Genomic DNA, 19,347 nt, shown 5'->3' on the forward strand with positions numbered 1-19,347 from the left:
GGACCCGGAGCGGGGCCGCCCCGCCAGCCCCCCGCCAGCCCCCGCCGCTCGCGCGCGAAACTCGCCCTCGGGCACCTACAAACTTTTCTTGAAAGGCAGCACGCGCCGCCGCAGCCCTTCGGGCGGGCGGGAGCGAGCTCCGGGCGAGGTGCTGCGCGGCGCGGGAGGCTGCTCGGCCCCACCGCCAGCCTTCCAGCTTGCCTCTCGCAAGGGGAAGCAACAGGAAAGCGCAAAAAATCCTGCTAGCGGGTTCCTGCTGGCACCTCGCGGTCTGCAAGGGAGAGCCCGAGCTGGGGACGGGGCAGAGATGGCACGTGGGCTTGGTACTGCGCACTTGGCACCGCCGTAAAAACTAAGGGTGTATAGTCTTGGGGGTTGCGGGGTGGGGGAGTGCAGTATGTGATCTCTCTAGGCCAGATATGTGCAGGAGAAGCTCTCGTTACGCTGTTGGATGCCAAAACCAAACCCACGCTTCCAAGGAAGCTTACCGTCTTCTACAAGGGCTACAGGCAAGGCAAGTCCTGTCAAACCCGTGCAGGTTACAAAACAGTCAAAAGGCGAGTGCTTCCATCGCTACTCGTAAATAGCAGTAAATACCAACCTGAAAATCAGGGTGTTCAAATCCTGATAACCTCTGGCTCTAAATCTCCCCGGCCCAGGAACACCAGCATAGGTTTACACAGACGTTGCATTTTCCCTCTCATACACGCAGCGCTTGGGGCAGCGCTCAGGACAAGCGATGTCAGATGCTGCATCTCCTCACACTGGCTATGGCCTTCTCACCCCAAAACTAGATTAAACCCTCTCAGGGACTTGAGAGCAGCCGGTAAGGGTGACATAAAATAACTGTCTCTTGCAGGACAAGACAATAAAAACTTATAGAGGTGAAGAACTTGCATACGTAAGTATTTTTCCTCAAATTCTGCTGTTGTACCTATGCTTTATACGTCTGAGGATGGAAAAGGCAAGATTTTCCCTCCCTACTCTTTCATGGCAATGTTTATTTTTACATTATTTTTATTTCTTTTACTACAGTCTTCAGACAGGCTTTTAGCAAAGAACTGAGCCAGACAAGAGAAATACCCATGCTTAGACCATAAAAAAAAATGGAGAGGAAATTCTGCAAATTCTTTGAGAGTCTTCAGTCAAGAAATCCTTAGTACAAGTTGCTCTAAAACTGGCCATATGTTTCACACATGCCACGTGGGCAAAAAAAGCATAAGACTATGGCAGCACCCCTTCTGTGGGGACCGAGAGGTGGCTCCAGGGGTCAGACACTCTAGAACCCTACTGAAATATTTTAGAAAGCAGCACTAAACTCAAGTTCCTCTCCAGGCCCTGCACACACTCCCATGCCCCCCAGCCTTTGGGATAACCTGTAGAAGCACAGTAGATAGAAAACAAAGGATGAATGGGAGTTTTCTATATGCTCCACAGTTCTTTAAGCCTGGAAAAGGCTTTCTACTGCTTCCGACTCCCTCAGGCGGTCTTTGTCTGGTTTATACATACACACGTGGAAGTCTTGAAATGAGTAGTCGTCTGTGCTCTTTACTAGCAGACAAGTTACTGAATTTAAATCCTTCTCTTGGATGTGAGCACCAGCTAATATCTGTTCCATGGCACTCATTTGGGAGAGGAGCCCTAGAATGGGCAATGTTTGAACAGAGTAAGATGGGCAAGGCTGTGCCTTGAAGGATGGTTTGCTTTCTTTTCCTAAGTTTTTAACAGACTTATTTCTCATACACACTTTCCCCATGCGGCAGTGTCTCCTAACACATCTTTTGGCAGTGAGTGGTATGTTTTTCAGCGTACGATGGGATGTGGTCCTTCGTGCCTGTGCCAAGCTTGATGCAAAAACCAAACTTGGAAAGATTTTCTACATGGTTTGTAATGCTAATTCTACAAAAGAAGATTAAAGAAATCACATTAGAAGTCAACTTTTGTATGTTTTCGGCCAGCTTTAGACACCTAGGTCTGAAAATTGAACAATGCAGAGATCAATCAGGCAGCACAGAGTTTTGGGAACATGCTTCATGTGCAAATGTGAAAACACTTAGAGTATAGAAAGTGTCATTTTGATTAATGAGGGCTAGAACATGCTATTTGTCTATACAGTAGAATGTATACACCTCTCCACAGGGCTTGTTAAAAGAATAGGAAACAATCATGTTTTAAAATATTAACACGATCTTAAAACAGACTTTGAACACAGTATAGATACCGCCAGTTCTTTCGAGCTGATCTTATACAATACCTGGGGAGGTGAGAAAGAGGTGCACGTTTGTATAACTACATTATGAACCTTTCAAGATAAAATCAGCGACACAAACAATCAGCAAAATCAACCATTTCGTATAGTTCCTGGAGCTGCGCACGTGAAGGGCTGACCACAGACCGTATAGTAAGCATTGTGTATCACTTAGATTCCCCGAGTCTTCCACTGGTTTTATTAACCTCACAAAATAAAAAAATCACAGTCAGAAAGGAAAGCTTAAGAATAATACATGTTTCCGTATGTGACTGGGAAACACCACTGTTAGGCGGTGAGGGGCAGGTGAGAAATCTTCTGCCTCTCCTATCTGCTTGGAATTGCTGGGCAGACAGTTAAGACTAAAAGCTGCTCATGAAAGAGTAAGTGCAGTGAAGAAAAAAAGAGATGAGGAAAACCAAAGTTGCTTTAGCTGAGAGAAGGCAATAATTTGCTTTCTACTTGTATCACACATGAGAAACATAGTTTGAAAAGGTATCTTGGCATTTGAGCTTGGCAAACAGACAAAAAGAGTGAACTGCCCAACTTTGTTCCTCCTGTACAGCGTCATCTTCAAGGTAAGTTCCATGCTTACCACATGGTGAACCTTCATCCACTCTCAACTCCACTCCAAAGTAATTAGGAAACATTTCCTACATACACGAAGTACTGAGCCCTGATCCTACGATCCAGCTAAATAACAAATCAATTCACTGATATCTTACCCACTTGGTTTCTGGGCATTGCTATACTCAGGGTGGCAATATCTGCTCTGGTTTTTTGTACCAGGCTGAGCTGCTCTGCTGACATCCAGGCTGCCTGCCCTGCAGCTGCCTGTCTTTCCCGTCAGAGCCGCCTCACAGCACAGGCAGGAGCAGCTCACAGCAAAAGACCATTTAGGCACTGCTTCTATAGCCCATGTATCTACATCCCCCGAATTCTTCCTGTTTGGATGCAGGCCTGAATGCAGGTCTGAGTTTTGGGCAAGCTCCAGAGAAGGGCAGAGGGGAGAGTTGAGCAAGGCTGCAAACACAGTTATCAGCAGAGTGGGCAGTATGGACAAAGCCCATCTTGAAGTCCACAAGACAGCACAAAAACACAATTTATATTTATGGATTGTAAGAACTATGTTTCTTGCACCACATTTTCCATTTAAAGGGTTTAAGCAACCCATATTATTTATAACAGCCCTCTTAGGTACAGCAATACCACAATCACCATTCTTATACAGGAGCCAAAGTTGAGAACTATGATGAAAGTCTTTATTTTCAGAAATTTTAGATATCCACATGAAAAGACAAGACCTTATCTATAATTGTCTAAAGTTCACAAAATTCCCATAAAAGATGTTTTCATCTTAAAAGTACTCCAGTCCCAAAGCTCTGCTTCCATGAGTGCTAAACATTTTTATCAGAGGACCCAAAGAAACACTGAAGCACATACCTTTCTCTAACCATTCAAAGCACTCTCTGGTGACAGAGCTTCTCTACACGAGTGTTTTCATTCTGACCTAGCCACATACTTGTAACAGTGAATTCAAACTTTACCACTGCTACCTGGAGTCTACCAAAACCATTAACCAGGAAGCTAGGATACATGCATCTCTTAATGAACTGAGACATTGCTGCTAAGACTCAGATCTGCTCCCACAGGCCATTGGGCAGAAGTTAGAATTTCCCTTCTTAGAGTACCTCCCCCTACAAACACGATGAGGAAAACCCACAGAGATTAGGAAATTGGCACTTGCATAAATGTTTCATTAGTTCGAAGATTCTAAACAGAGGATAAAGATTCTGCATGCCCCATTTGAGAAATAAGGATGACATTCAGAAATACTTCACATTGCAAAAGCAGGTTATTTTAAAATGTCAAAAGTCCGCCTATCCAAAAGCTGAGCTACCCACACTCTCAGATGCATTTCCAAAGCTTACTCTATACTTCATATCCTATAACATAGCCAAGTCTCTTCCTCAAACAGACCAGATAAGGAAAAAAATACTTGGACTATACACACACAATACTTTCAGGTAAGAAAAAAGCAGCTCAGGTCCCCTTTTGTTTTGCTCGTGTATTACCTTTGTCAGAGCTCATGGTCTCAAGGACTGTCTGAAGTAACTGATTTCTCTGGGGAGTTGGCATTCAAGTCATTTCCTTCATGCAAAATTTAGTTGGACATAGACAGCCGTAAGTTTCCACCAACACAGAAACAAGACAGACCAAGGTTTTCAGGGAAGGGTTTTTTCTTAAACACTGTAATAACTACTTGGTCTATGCCAACAGTAAACAAGGTAGGGACACCTCAGAGGATGTAATAGAATCAACTGATAAACAATGGCAATAGTTATTACAGTACTGAAAACAATCCAAAACTCATTCTACTTACTTATTTTGGGTTCTGCACAACCTAAAGGGCAAATTCCAGTGGTTAAATTCCAACACAGAAACCTCTGTCTGGGAATGATCTCTGAGGAGGTAGTTCCTGTTTGAGAAACCCAGAGAGCCCATACCTCCACTGCCTGCTGCAGTCCAGTACAAAGAGGCATTTTCTTAGAACTTGCTTTGAAACTATATTAGACCCTTTCAAGTCATTACAATGCCACAAACCCCATCAGAACCTGACTGGCAGCTAGTTCACAAGACTCTGGCATTGTGGTCTCCGCTCTGAAATCTAATAATGAATGTAATCATATTTTGCACTAGCTTTAATTTTCAAGTGGTATTACTACGTAGCACTTCCCAGAGTACGTTATAGTAATCAAATGCAACAATAGGAAGGTCCATTTCAGGAGAGAAATCAAACACAAAATTTTCAGTAGGAAGAGATGGGTATAGAGTCTGGGACAATGGCTGTCACAGGAACACTGCAAACCAAGTCAGTATACTACATTGCTGACGCTGCAGTACATAACATGCTTGTTTTGCAAAAGGACAGTGACACTGGTGAGTTTGGGGTACAAGTCGATCCTCATTAGCTCACTTAAGTCTCTTCACTGCATCAATATCATCTTAGCTTGATTTAGACCAAATTATGACTGATCCAAGCCCCCTGGATCATTAGATCACTGTGTATTCATTCTGTTACATCAGCTACTACATATGTGAAGGAAACTCTGATTAGATATTATTGATGCTTTTGATAATATTGGTACTTGTCCATTGAGCCAGTCAAGTGAGAGAATAGGTCTTTATTCTCATAAATAGGTCATTATTCCTATATTTATGGGAAAAGTTTTGACTTTATAGTCAGCAAGAAGTGACTGCAATGATCTTTCTCTCCTATCTTTTTTTTAATGTGAATATGACATCCCAAAATAATTACTTGTGGAAAGCCACAAGATGCATACTTTGGATTACAGGCAACTTGAGCATGCAAAACCATAGCACATTAGCTGTTCTTTCAAATCCTGTCATGAGGAGCTAATGGGGATATATCTGTCACCCAGATTTCCCCACGATGTATTTCTGGAAATATAAGTAATAATGTATCTCTCATTCACAGTGCCCAAAAATTTTTTAACTGAAACGGACTGGTTTTTATTTCAAAACTGCTTTCCTAAACTGCTTAGTGGATAATTTCCACAAGATTTCAAAATATAACTGTCAGACAAATGAAGAGGTAGGTCCAAAAAAGATCCTTCTCTTCAAAAAGGCAGAATTTACCCTGCATTCTGCCTTGCTTCTGGAAGAAAAGTCCTGCATTTTCCAAAGCTTGTGGAATCTGTATCAAAGATGGATTTATTCACACCTTCCCTATAAAAATACACCACTGCTGTTACCCAGCATATTCTAGACATTCACCTTTCTTTTATAGGTTTTTTTTAATAGATATATAAAAAATATTCCAGGAATATTAGATATATCTAAGAGTTTTACTGTTTCATAATCACACCTTTCTATGTTAAAAAGATTTTTAAAACTGTTTAGTTGTTAGAAAAACATGTTTTAGCAACATGCCTCAGAAAGCTAAAAAAAAAATTACATTAATAAATTTTTCATCATGTTCAAACAAACAAACAAAAAACACCACAACTTTGTTTTCCCAGCCCTGAATACTTACTCAAAGATACCACTTAAGCCTGATTAATATCCATGTAGACTCTTTTTTGCTCAGACTGATTACGAACATCTGAAACTCCAGGAAACTCCATCTGAAACTCTCAGGATGTGTCACATTTTTCTGTTCCCTGATTTAAAGGGCAGAGGGGAAGGGAGAGACCCTCAGAGACTTTCAGTTATTGCCATTGCAGTTTCTGGGAATACTCTAAGAACTCTAAAGTCTTCTTCTTGGAAGCATTTTGTTTCAGTAAAATTAAATTGCTAAGTATTCCAGGTATCAAATATGGCCTGTGTGAATTCAGAACATACAAAAAAGTCCGTGTTAGTTGCTTAGCTGCAATGATATAGGCAACAGGATTTAAGGGATATTCTACTAATTCTACCATATTTTCTGGGTTTTAGTCTTCAACTTGTGCGGTGCTTGTTTCCACAGCAAACCAAAGAAGTAGTTGTAATTTATTCAGCTTGCCCCCCCCCCCCCTTCAAGATTTACAATGATACATATCTTTGGCAATTTTCCCCAGGAGATCTTTTGTTTCTTCAACTTGAAAACATCCATTCACATCAAAAGCAAAGTCAGTACAGCTTATTATCCATTAGACAATTTGAATACGATTCTTCTACTAACGGCTGTGACTGTAGGCAACCATCTGGGGTCTGGACACACAAAAGGCTGTTCGTAAGGGTGTACGCACAAAAGCGCCATGGGGATATGGAAGTAGTACCATACAAAGACACCCGATTGTCTTTGGTTTTCTGGAGTTTTTCTGAGGCTGCCATAAGCATCTAATCAGAGAATTAAGCATCAGGGAGGCAGCCCTCAGATGGCAGACGTCAGCTCCAGCAAGGACAGATGGTGAACAAAGGTGAAAGGCACAAAATACACGTGGGCCAGCTTATACAAGAAAGCAGTTCCACTCTTCAATTAAAATGAGTTACAACTCTTGTGACATCCTATGTTGTGAAGTGAAAATGTATCATTTTCTTTATGGAACCATCACACCTACAGAGCCATTTCCCAGCAACTTAGAGTATGTGCAGACTCTCTGTTAATATTTTCTCTGAAGTCTTGCCTACCCTACCTGGGACAATGCACGGGGCTCACAAGAGAGATATAATCTCTGTGAAGGAAAACAAAGTTGATTGCAGTAGAGATACTGGTCAGGTATAACTCTTTGTCAAGGACAACACATCTCAGTTACTGTCTTTTTAGACTAGAAACTCAAGGTCTGAGGAGACAAAGAAAACAATCTCATCATTTAACTCACCCAAAAAATACACCTGAAAACCATTATTCACTTATTTTTCAATCTCTTATGATTGATTTAAAAATAGGATTAATAAAGTAACAAGTTGCCCTCCAACAGAGCTTTTTCTTACAGTAATGTATATGCACTTTACATGATGTCAGATGTACTATGGCATACATCCCCCTGCTAACTAAACTCTGAAAGACTAAGTGTAATTCTAGCCCATCTTGTACTCCAAAATTTCCAAAAACAGAGGATAAATAGTTTTACATCATATTTAAACAGCAAGGATATAGTGACTCTCCAGGCAACAAAGCCCAAATATTTAAATAAAGAGCAGGATGCCAGCAGGAGAACTGAAAAATATAAGAGATCACAGGTCAATACAAACAACCATCCGTCTTCTGATATGACACAATCCTTGCTGAATTTGTAAAATACTTAAACTACTGCAGTTGCTGTTGTCTAGGAGAGGAGAATAAGTCCTTTCTTTTTACTTTTGTACTACTTCCTCTCTTAAAAAATAGAATGAAATAAAAAAAAATGCAGAAGGCACTTGCATAAGGGGGCAAAACAATCTCCTAATTTAAAAATAATTACCATGGTCTGTCTTTCTTCCTATTCCTATATATAGAGAGGAATATATAAAAGTCTTGAAAGACTTTTCTTGTTTTGTGGAACATTGCCCAGGCGTGGACATGTTCAGCATCTTTGGGAAGGTTGTCAGTTGTTCACATTAGACTCTCTGAAAATTGATCCATGAACAAATAGTGGCTCTTTGTGGATTAGCCCATCTGCCTTCCAGATGGGGGAAAAGGTAGTATCATAGTAACAGCTGCTCCAACAAGTAAAGCAGGTCACAGAAGAATAAGGATGAGGAGTAAAGCCAGGAGAGCTAATATTCAGGAAGCATGTGAATTTTGAATGAGATCGAGATGAGCAAATACAGAAACGTGTCACTGCCATATCAGCACAGAGAAGACAGAATGCAAGTTTAAAGATGTAAAAAAGAAATCAAACAAGACTATGTTAATTTATTTAGGGGAAGAAGTTCAGGACTCATATAGAGTCCCCTTTGTTATCTGCAATTTTGGTGTTAAAGCCCCTAAACCCTGAGATTCAGGATTTCTTTCGTATCTGTCACAGCAGAGCTCCAACCCTCAAAAATGAAAATGAAGTGTGTATCTGCAGTTAAGAGAGATGCTTTGTTTGTCCACCTTTGGAGTTATACATGAAGTCATAAGTTAGATGATCCTGTTCATATTGATGTAGCTAAGAGCTAGGCAGAATTTCCACTGTATCAACCTATTTTTCTTATGCATTAACGCTACTGTATATTTTATCTCCAAGATGAGTCTGCTTCCCAAATTTTAGCCTGCATTTAGCTTGAGACAAACTCCAACATGCCACAGACACCATCCTACAAGCTAGTTAACAGCTTGAGTTTCCTTGAATTCACTGGAAGGGACATTTAATGGAAACTGTAGAGAGCAAGAGAGGAAAAATGAGCATTTTTCTATGCTGGAAGTTAAACAAGGACTTCATAAACTCTAATCCCCCCCCCCCAGGTAATTGGATCAACACATTGGCTGCAACACAGCATTCCTACCTACAAGCTAATCACCTCTGATTTCTTCCTGGATGCCATGATCCAAACATTTTAACAGGAGAACTGCTTGTTTGGAAGAAGTGCTGTCATGCACATCGCTCAGTGACACCAGAAGTGCAGCCAGTACGTGAAATTGGATACACCAAGAACTCCTTTCCTTTGAAAGATTAACTGGTTTGTATCTAAAATAATAATTGCATAGTATTACGCATTTCATAATGCTGAATTGCATGCATTTCAGCTGTTTTCACTTTTTTAGAGAAAACTACTTTTTTTTTTCTTTCTTTTAATCAGAAACTTATCAAAAGACATCTTTAATGGAAACAAATCTGTCATTGTTTAGCTCTATTAATAAACTATATCTTCAGGGTATACTCCAAAATATATTATAAAATACCTTATGCATTCTATATACATGTTATGAAATGGAACATTTAGTATCTACATTTGCAGATTGTTCTGTCAAAAAGAACGGATATGTTTGAACAGTAACTTCTTCCCAATTCTGTCATATGACAGAAGAACAATTTGGCCAAGAAAGAAAAAGAAAATTTAACAGGAATCTTGTGTTGTTCAGTGCCTGAGTTCAGAAGGTTAACTGATAATAATAGCATATGACTATGCTAAGCAGTCAGACATGTCGGTAGTTTGCCAGAACAATAAAACCTGTCTTGAATACATGCAGAAACTCATCAGAATTGCCTTCCAAAAAAGCAAACTCACTCACTCTGCAACATATTTGGGGATAATTGATACTACTTACAGTCTCCCTTTCTGTTTTATTAGAAGCCTATGAAGTACCATTTAGAAAAAAAAAAACTCAGCACCAAAAATACACTCCCAAACATTTGTTTGCTGAGTTTTGATCTAAACAAAGCATGTTACAGTTCAGTGCCACAGAAGGCTCTGCCCTGTCCTGCCATTGTCCAACATAGCCCTCTGAGCCAGCAAGGTCACATTCGTCTCATACATTAGCTACCCACTATATCATACACTTGCAAAACAAAACAGCAGACCTTTCAAAGCATACCTATACATCACTGATGATACCTAAATACATACCTACAGACATATAAAACTGCACTTTCCTGTTTCAAGCCCAATTTCTAGGACATTTTTGCCAAAGACATTTTCTTACCCCTTCTGTACAGTCGGCTGCATTCCTTACAAATGAAAGATGCAGTCTATTTCAGATGTACAAAAAAGCAGAACTAAACATTTGATGAGAAAAGACACAGGACCTAAAATGTTTAGTATGAAACACACATGGAAAAACTATCCTCTTTGTTCAGAAAAAGGGAAGGAAACATTGTAATCTTGTCACCTCTCCTTGTTTTCACACAGTACATAGAACACGGTCAGCATGAGCCAAATCAAAATGATATATCCCTTATGTTACTGGAGATCATATGCTTAACTACTTTTGCCATGGATTTTTCACATGAAGAAAGCATTAGAGACAACTATTTCAATCATGGGTTAGGAAACTTAAAATTTAGCATTAAACCTTCTGGAAGGAGGGTTCAAATGAACTTTGTTCTCTCTCATATCCTGCAGCAATCAGTCCAATCCCAAAATACACGATAAGAGAATTTCTGTGACTTCTAAATTTCAGATGATGCTCAAAGGTCTACTACATAGGTACTTTATGACAAAATCAGCTCGTGTTTCAATATGACTTGAAATAATCACATTCAGCAGCATAACATTAGACATCAGTGACCATCTGAGGGATTGTCCTAGCAGCACATCCTCAGTATTTTTGGTACTGGCTGGGCGAGAGCTCCCTGGAACATCCAGGTGCCTCCAGCAGGAGAAGACAAAACAAGACACTTGATTCCAATGAGACACTAACCTCCAGTGGGCTTTAGCAAGTCAGTGCAGCTACTCTGTTCCACCAGCCCAGAGAAAGTGAAGCTGGAAGAAAAAATAACCCTGTCATCCTCACTAGAAGTACCTCATTAGGTGGCTGGTACTCAAGACAGCCCACTGAGGCAGGTCAGAGGAGCATGAAACCACGTTCACCACCCACCTATTCCTAGACAGGGAATGATCTCACATGGATGCTTTTCCAAGAGCTATGAAGGAGGAAAGCAAAACAAAGCTTGAGCACATGGTCACAGGAGGCAATGGTGGAGGGTGTGGAAGAAGATTTCACTGTTACCTGTTTTAGAAGTTCAGTGTTCCCCATTAAACCTGATTCAATAGAGTAGGGGTGGGATATTCAATCCTCCCTCCAGAAATAATTCAGGAACACAGGCCTCTCTCCCCCAAATATTTTGCTGTGGGATGCTGAAGTGAACCATGACCACAGAGTGTCAGCCATTTCTGGGGCAGTCATCCATGGGAGTCTCTAACAGTGGAGCTGGGGATGAGAACAGGCTGCTCAAGAAGCTTTGTAATTGCATGCCAGTTAAATTGTAAGTCAGCAGCTCTATCATTAAACTGTAATAATATCACTATTATGCAGAAAGCTTGATTCAGAGATGGAGTTAAATAGTATGTTGCCAAACCGTGTTCACGTTGGCAAATAAATGAATTCTCGTTCAAATAAAACTTCCTTTAATCATACCACAATATTACCACATGGTTAATTAGAGGATTTTTTAAATTAAAAGTTATTTAATGGACAAGATAGCAGGCTTTTAGATGTTATATATATGCAGCTAGCTATTTAATTATATAGCTCTGATCTCCCGTCCATAGAAAACGTTGCTGCAGTTGCTACACACTTCAAAAAGCTTTTAACTTGAGTTCTTTAGATCAACACAAAGAAATCAACTTTGACAAGATCCTTTACAATTTTCTTCAGTTAAAGAAAAAGCCCCACATACAAGATGCATAAAGCTTTTTTCTTTCTTTTTTTTTTTAAATAAATCACACTTTGTCAAAAATGTATTCAAAATCAAGAAGATGAAAGGAGGAGGATGCTACAAGAAAACTGAAAACAACAAAAAACATGTTCAGTAAAAGAGGCACTCAAAGAACATTCATTTAAAGCGAACGCTATAAACTTGACTATATTGTTCAACTGGTGAGCTTGGAATCATCTTTCATGTCAGCAAACTCCTAAGGCAGTAACTCATTTTCTTCCAAAGATTATGCTTCTGGATTTGGGGTTTTGCAGGGGGGGGGGGGATTTTCTTTGCTTTTGGCTTTTAAGGAGCAGGTGTTTGTTCTATTATTTAAATAATTGCTTGTTTGCTTTTGAAACATTTGAAATCCTGCTATTGAGACATGGTTCCATGTGAATGTGTTTCTCTCTCTGGACTACTAGATAGTTACACTCGACTTTGAATATGGAACTTTTGAGAACATTCTCGGGTTTTTTTTCCTTAAAGTGGATCCAGATAATTGAAAAAAATAAATACAATTCAACGAACGTTTAAAAATATTAGATCAACTAGATATATTTACAGACTTTCACTACAGAAGAAAGTTTGTTCACTACACAAAAAAAGTGTTGATATTTCTCCTCATACAAGAAAATTATCCTAAGAAAAAAAGACACCTCAAAAATTCAAGCTAAGAAAAAGTCTCATTCAAATCTACAGACTTTTACCAACAAAATAACAGAAACATTTTTGATTCCTCAGTAAAAGATAATCTCCTTATGGGATTACTAAAATGGAGATGCTAAACATATCTATTAAAAACTGAATTAAATAATTTTAAGATCCCATTTATTATTAAGGTCTGATTTAATTATGTAACATTGAGACCATGAGACATGTAGCTTAAAATGTTGATGGGAAATAATTAAAAAACATTAAACGTGGGACCCATTATAACCAATTTGAGCCAGAATAAATAGAAAAATATCCAAACCATGTACATAACAAAATCTCAACCATCATTTAGCCAAATAAGGCATCAACTTTATTTTCATTAAAACATAGCAAAATGCAGGCTCTAGAAAATTACTATGTGGAGGAAGGAAGATTTATTGATAACATTAATTCATGCCTCTGACAACTGAACTTGTAATTTGAAGTAGTGTTGCTTTGAGAATATGGAAATCTAAAAAAAAAAAAAAAAAAAAAAAAAAAAAAAAAAAAATCAATATTTGGTACAGGTACCTGAAGTATGTTAAGAAGCTGAATATAACTCAAATGTATTTTTAGGGCTCCTTAAGCCATTTCAAATTAAATGGTAGACTTATTAAACCTAGTAGAGCTGCAGATAGCAATATTTAGTACTATCTTGCCATAAACGTATAGCTCAGGAAAGACGCTTGCGAAAAACAAGCTGATATGGAAATTCTATTATTGTTCATTTCTTAAAAAGCGTATGGATTAATACCTATTAATTGTATTAGTAAGCAGCATGAAAACAACGACAAGATTAACTAATCTTCAAGGCAATGTACCAAAGCCTTAATTAATGTAAAACTCCAGTGGAATTACGGTTGGCAAATACTGAAGAGCAGCTTTAATGGCTGTGCAGTTCAGGCTTGGATCTCCCCCTCTTCCATTCCTGTGTCAGCCAGCACTACTGCAGCTCTGGCTCCAGTCAAATATCTCCGCAAGGTCAGCAAGGGAGGGGACAGAGGAGGAAGAAATCTTCAGGGAGCATAAGTAACGTATGCAGTCTTCCATCCTACAAACTATGAATCTAATGAAAAGTAATTAAGCTAAGGCTGAATGTTGCTCCTCCACACTTTTAAAGACAAAACCCTTTCTAAGGGCTAGTTCCAAGGGCAACAGACATTTCCAGAAGTGTGTTCTTATTACTGCCGTGCTTCAGGCGAGCCAGGAAAAGTCACTGCTGACCTTGAGCCAATAGAGAGGAGAAAGTCTTGTAAGGGAAAAACCACCCTAACAAAACAACCTGGAGGAAGCTCTCCCCGTTTCCTTTGCAGTCTGTCCCTCCAGGCCTCTTCTGCAAAAGTAAAGTTCTGCTCTAAATAAGGAAATTGTCCTGAAATTGGTTAAACGCACAATTAGATTCTCTCTAGAAGAAAGTAATTCTCAATGTATGAGTTAACTACAATTCCTTAAGCAACTCACCATGTAGATTTTCTTATAGCAGAGCAAAAAGGATCAATTTACTAAAACTATTCAGTGTTCTACTAGTGAACCTACTCTGTCTACTAGTAAACCTACTCTGAAGTAGATTAATTTCAGAAATATGCAGGAAAACCTTCTTAGATTAGGATCTATTAAGCTTTATTTCTTATTTTTAAAAAATTAGATTAACATGCTTTTTCACACATCTATCACACAACCATACATCCAGATTAAATGCTCTACTGATGCCCTACTAAGTTTTCCCTGTAAAATTTTCAAGTTTTGGTGAAAGTTTACAAAACTATTATGAACTGTCAGGACAGGCATTTTTAAAACTATTTCCGTAATTACACCTAGACTTGTTTTATAAGTAGGCTCACTTTGAAATGAGTGGCAGATTTGCCATGAATATGAGGACTATTTCTTTGCACAGGTATTGTTCCACAAACATTATTTCATGAAAATTCTACTACACAGAAAACAGAAGTTAATCATAACTTGCTACACATGGGGCAACCGACAGCCATTGAATACGCTAAATCTACATTAAAGCACGCCATTGAGATGAAAATCTTGTATGGAGCAACCTTTCCACATCAACAGGTTCTCAGATTCTCGTGATTCAGAAGCATTAACAAGTATGTTTATAAAATGAGATCATCAAGAGCTCTGAAAGCCTGAAGAAGCGTAATTGCTAAGGTGTGGTTGAAAGTCCAGAGCCCACAATGTTTGAGTATGTTCAACACCAGGAGAGTCAGCACTCCCTCCCTTTTACTGAGCGCTTGCCCGTGGAAGACAGCACATAATAGGCAACGGTGTGAATTTACAGTTCGCAACTTGATTTGTATGCCCCTGTATAGTCATACACACTAGACACAAAAGGGGATAGTCATAGTACTTAATTCAGATGTTTACCTTTTTGTACCTAAGTTAGGAGTCTCCTCTCCTCACAACCCCATACCAAGACACATGTATGGTGTCTCCTATATGGATATGGGCGTACTCCTCTAGAGAGCAATTAGAGTTGTTATAGTTAAGTTATAAACCACCTGCTGGGGGTACCTATGTCTTACTTTTCGCTATACAGGAATCCTCTGAGCCTCAATTAGGAGTCTAAAGATAGAAGCTCTGTACAACAGCATGAATACACTGTAATTTCACCCTCAACCTATGGAACACTCATTTCCCCAAATAAATGAGAAAACTACCCAAAATGCACCAGCAGCTTTGCAGATACTAAGGAACAGAAATCCATAACCCAGAGAGCTTTTTGCTTTTGTAATCCTTAATGCTTTTCACAGGCACTGATTAAACTCAAATACTCAAAAATAGAACTATTTCCTGAGAGGCTGAAAAGACTGAAGTCACTGCATGAAAGCTTTCAAGTACTCACATAGTCTCCCAAAATATGGTAAAATCATCCAGCTACTGTACTACAACATGACATTGCAGAACTGAGAAAAACATGGCAAATGGCTGTAATCCACGCTTAACAATTTGGGAAGTTCTTGGCCGAATTCCTGCCAATTTTAGATTATTTACACATGATCAGGAATTTGGTTTGCTTTTTACTCCTTCCTGGTTAAAAAAAAAAAAAAAAAAAGGCTGCATTTCTTATTTTCAAACCATCACTACAGCAGCCACAAAGCTGTCACCTTATATTTTTTTAGTTAACCACTAATAAGAACAGAAACTTGTGAATCAAAAAGTCATTATGATAATGTTTCATGAAATACCTTGAAATTTCAAAAAAGAAAGCAAAAAGAAAACAAGCTACATAAGTACTGTGCTCTTTAGGTAATAATTTTTTATTTTATTCATATAAAAATATCCAAATATAAAGACACAAACCAGCCAAGAAAGATATATTGGTCTCTAGCATAACTTGGTGATAAATGGACATCTACAGTAAATACTCTTGTTTTTAAACATGCTTTCCCAGTTTTTCTGCATTTATTTCACCTCATTTGAACTACTAGAACAATGCCAAACAAATACCTTATTTGCATCAAAGTAAATGACACAACTCTGTCCTGGTCCTCCTTACTTCACACCGGTTATGTTCCTTATCACCTCTTATCACTTCACCATTAATACTTAAAACTGCAAATCAGACTGCAACACTCATTGTGCTGTCAAGATAACAAGTTGCAACGTCTGCTCTTAGCTTCATGCAAAGGATTAGTGGAAGGACTAGACATCTGCACAGGTCTTGAAACAATACAGTATTGGGAGATATATTATTCTTTACCATACCAAGTTCAACATTAAAAAATTTTCGATCTCATTTTTGAAAAGTTCCAAACTGCATGTTACTGTATGTCAACGATTATTTCAGGAGCAAAAAGTATTTCAATTATGCAGTAACATGTAACCTGCAAATTCAGTTTGAGGACTGATCTGAACATTTTACTGATAAAAAGGTTTTACTGATGAAAGAAATGCTCTCTGACATTGTGGTGAAAACCTCAAGAGCCAGCAAGCACGACTCTGCATTTACCCCAGTCCACACCAATCATTCCACTGGTATAAGGCAGTAACAGTGAGAAGCAGCAGGCTCATCTCTTGGAGCAATTCAAATGTGTCCTACTATCCAACCCTGAGCATGAGTGGTCAGCAGACACTAGACTCTGCTTATCCACGTAATCCACCATACGTTTCTCAAATACAAGACAACAAAAACTCTTTTGCTATGCTGGCACCACACTAGATTCAAGCTGTATATGATCAAAACGTGAGCGTTTTACCCACACCTTCTCATTAGACCGAATTCTACAGCTGAGTGGAATCAAAACTCTCCATCACAATGAAAGAAAAACAACCAAAAGCCTCAAAGTCTCTGCTTTCTGCCTGCCACCAATGCCTTCTCTTTCCACCACCACCGATGCCTTCTGTACCTGGAGAAGAGCCAAAATTTATAGAAAGTATGTTTTAAATTATTTCCCTCCTGCCCCCCCCCCCCATCTTTTAAAGTTATATTACTGCCAAAAATATGACAAAAAGGTTTTGCTTATCCACTACCACTCATGGAGCGGGGGGGGGAAGCCTGTCCTACAGTTTCGCAGAGTTTCAAAAAATTATGCCCTGGGAGGTTTCAAATTCCTCCAAGATCTTTCAGAAAAATCAGATTAATGCAATCTGGGAACATGTATTTGAATGCCTTACTCATAAGTGTATAGTTATGGCATGTCACCTCTGCAGAAGAGCTGGAGATTTGTTGGGCGTCTCATTCATGTTTTACCATACCACTTACGACAGTGGGACATCCTTTTAAATTCCTTTAACTCTGTGTTCACTACACTTAGAAAAGCAGATTCCTAATGTTAACACTCTACCACATAAACTGCTGAAACATATGCTCTACTATGGTTTCATTTGGGAGACAAGGGGGGGGTAAAAATTCTGAAACAAGCTTAGGAATTTACATCTACAATCTGCTTGATTTAACACAGCATCTCAAATTTGGGTTTCTTTTTTACTACAAAAATAGTTCTCATATTTATTTATTTTAAGAGGAGCACTCGATTTACTTAGAACAAAGACATCTGTGTTGCTGTGCTTCTAAAACAAAGCTTAACTTATAAAATGGCATTAAAATTTCTAAGTGCGAAGAACTACCCTTTGACTTCAAACTTTTTCATGCCTTTTTTTTTTCTAAGATAGTCTGACACAAAGACTAGATTGTTATAACGTTTTCTTTTGAAACCCTCTTATTTATAAACCACCATGGAGATCTTTTTTCAGAGAGATGACTAGAAGTGAAACCAAAATGATTGGGTTTGGAGGTTTGGGGGTTTTTTTGTGGGTTTTGTTTTTTGTTTTGGTATCAACTAAGTGTAAATGGAAGTCAGTCTCAGCAAGTCTACAGTTTTATCTCGAATCCACTTCAACTGTACTAATCACACAGATATCAACATTAGACCAATTTAAGACCATGCACAGTTATTTGGGGTTAAACCATTATCAAGCTTCATACGCATAGTGAGAGCCAAATCCCAAATACTCTGAGCAGCAGCATGTACTAACATGCACACAAACAGGATTATCATCTCAGAAAAAAGTAAAAAAACCCATAATTCTGAAGTGGCCTCCAAATATTCCCGATTGCAATTGCCTGGAAATGATACTGTTCTGCCACAGTATTTGTAGTGCAACACTCAAGAAATTCAGTTATCAGGTTTGGGTTTGGCTTTTCCCCTACCCCCCACTCCTCTCCTTTCTGTCTTTGCATGTGAAAGACTTTCTATGCTTGAGAAAGCTTCAATGCCTGATGTAGATAGTTATGGTACAGGTCAAAATAAGATCGTGTTCATAGCTATCCTTTTTAACTAACAAGATCACAGAAGCAATTATTAATTCTCACTTTTAGGCTTTTGCTTTCACTGGAAGACAAGACTGAGGAAAATCAATATAATTTAAAAATAGAAAATTAAGTTTGCTATGTATTGCTCAGGCTAGTCCTGTTCTACAGTGATCATTTCTACTTTTATACTTTAGTATATTCCATCTATACACATTTCCCACCTCATATCCACACAATGCCAGATAATGTTTACTACCTTCTCCACTCGTTGGAAATCAGTTTTTGTATCAGTAAATTGCTGTAATCAAAGATCCCTCTATACATCCCAGGAATGCTATATAACTGGAATACAGCCCCCCCAACCCACTAAACTTTTAGCATACTGTTGTCCCTTCTCCTGCATCTTCTCACTTACCCCAATCCTACTCTCTTGATGGCTTTGTAAATCGACCAGTTTCCAACACTGTCTTTGCAGAAAGCATCTGAGATATGTGAAGCGGCTAAGTTTTTATCTGTCCCACACACTGTGAAATACATCCACGAAAAACTATAATAGTGGGGGTTTTAACTCATATGCTCTAGACAGAATTGACCTTGGAAAAATGTCAAGTCAGCTGTGCTCAACATTCTCTGTTCCCCCTCTTCCCATGCTAAAACTAAAATAAACATACCAACGTATTCCTACCAAAACCACCTTACATGTTAGAGTAGCCCAATATCGAGTACCTTACTGCTGTTCTTTTCAAGCCTGGATTTTCATCTGCAAAAATAATCTAAGAATGGGAAAATTCTCCCATGAACTTATCTCAGATCAGCAAGACCCATTTCTCCCCTTCCCCTTCTTCTGAGTGAGGTAGTTCAATACAAGCCCC

The sequence above is a fragment of the Haliaeetus leucocephalus genome, unplaced genomic scaffold (assembly GCF_000737465.1).
Source record: "Haliaeetus leucocephalus isolate CR32 unplaced genomic scaffold, Haliaeetus_leucocephalus-4.0 Scaffold240, whole genome shotgun sequence".
NCBI lineage: Eukaryota > Metazoa > Chordata > Aves > Accipitriformes > Accipitridae > Haliaeetus > Haliaeetus leucocephalus.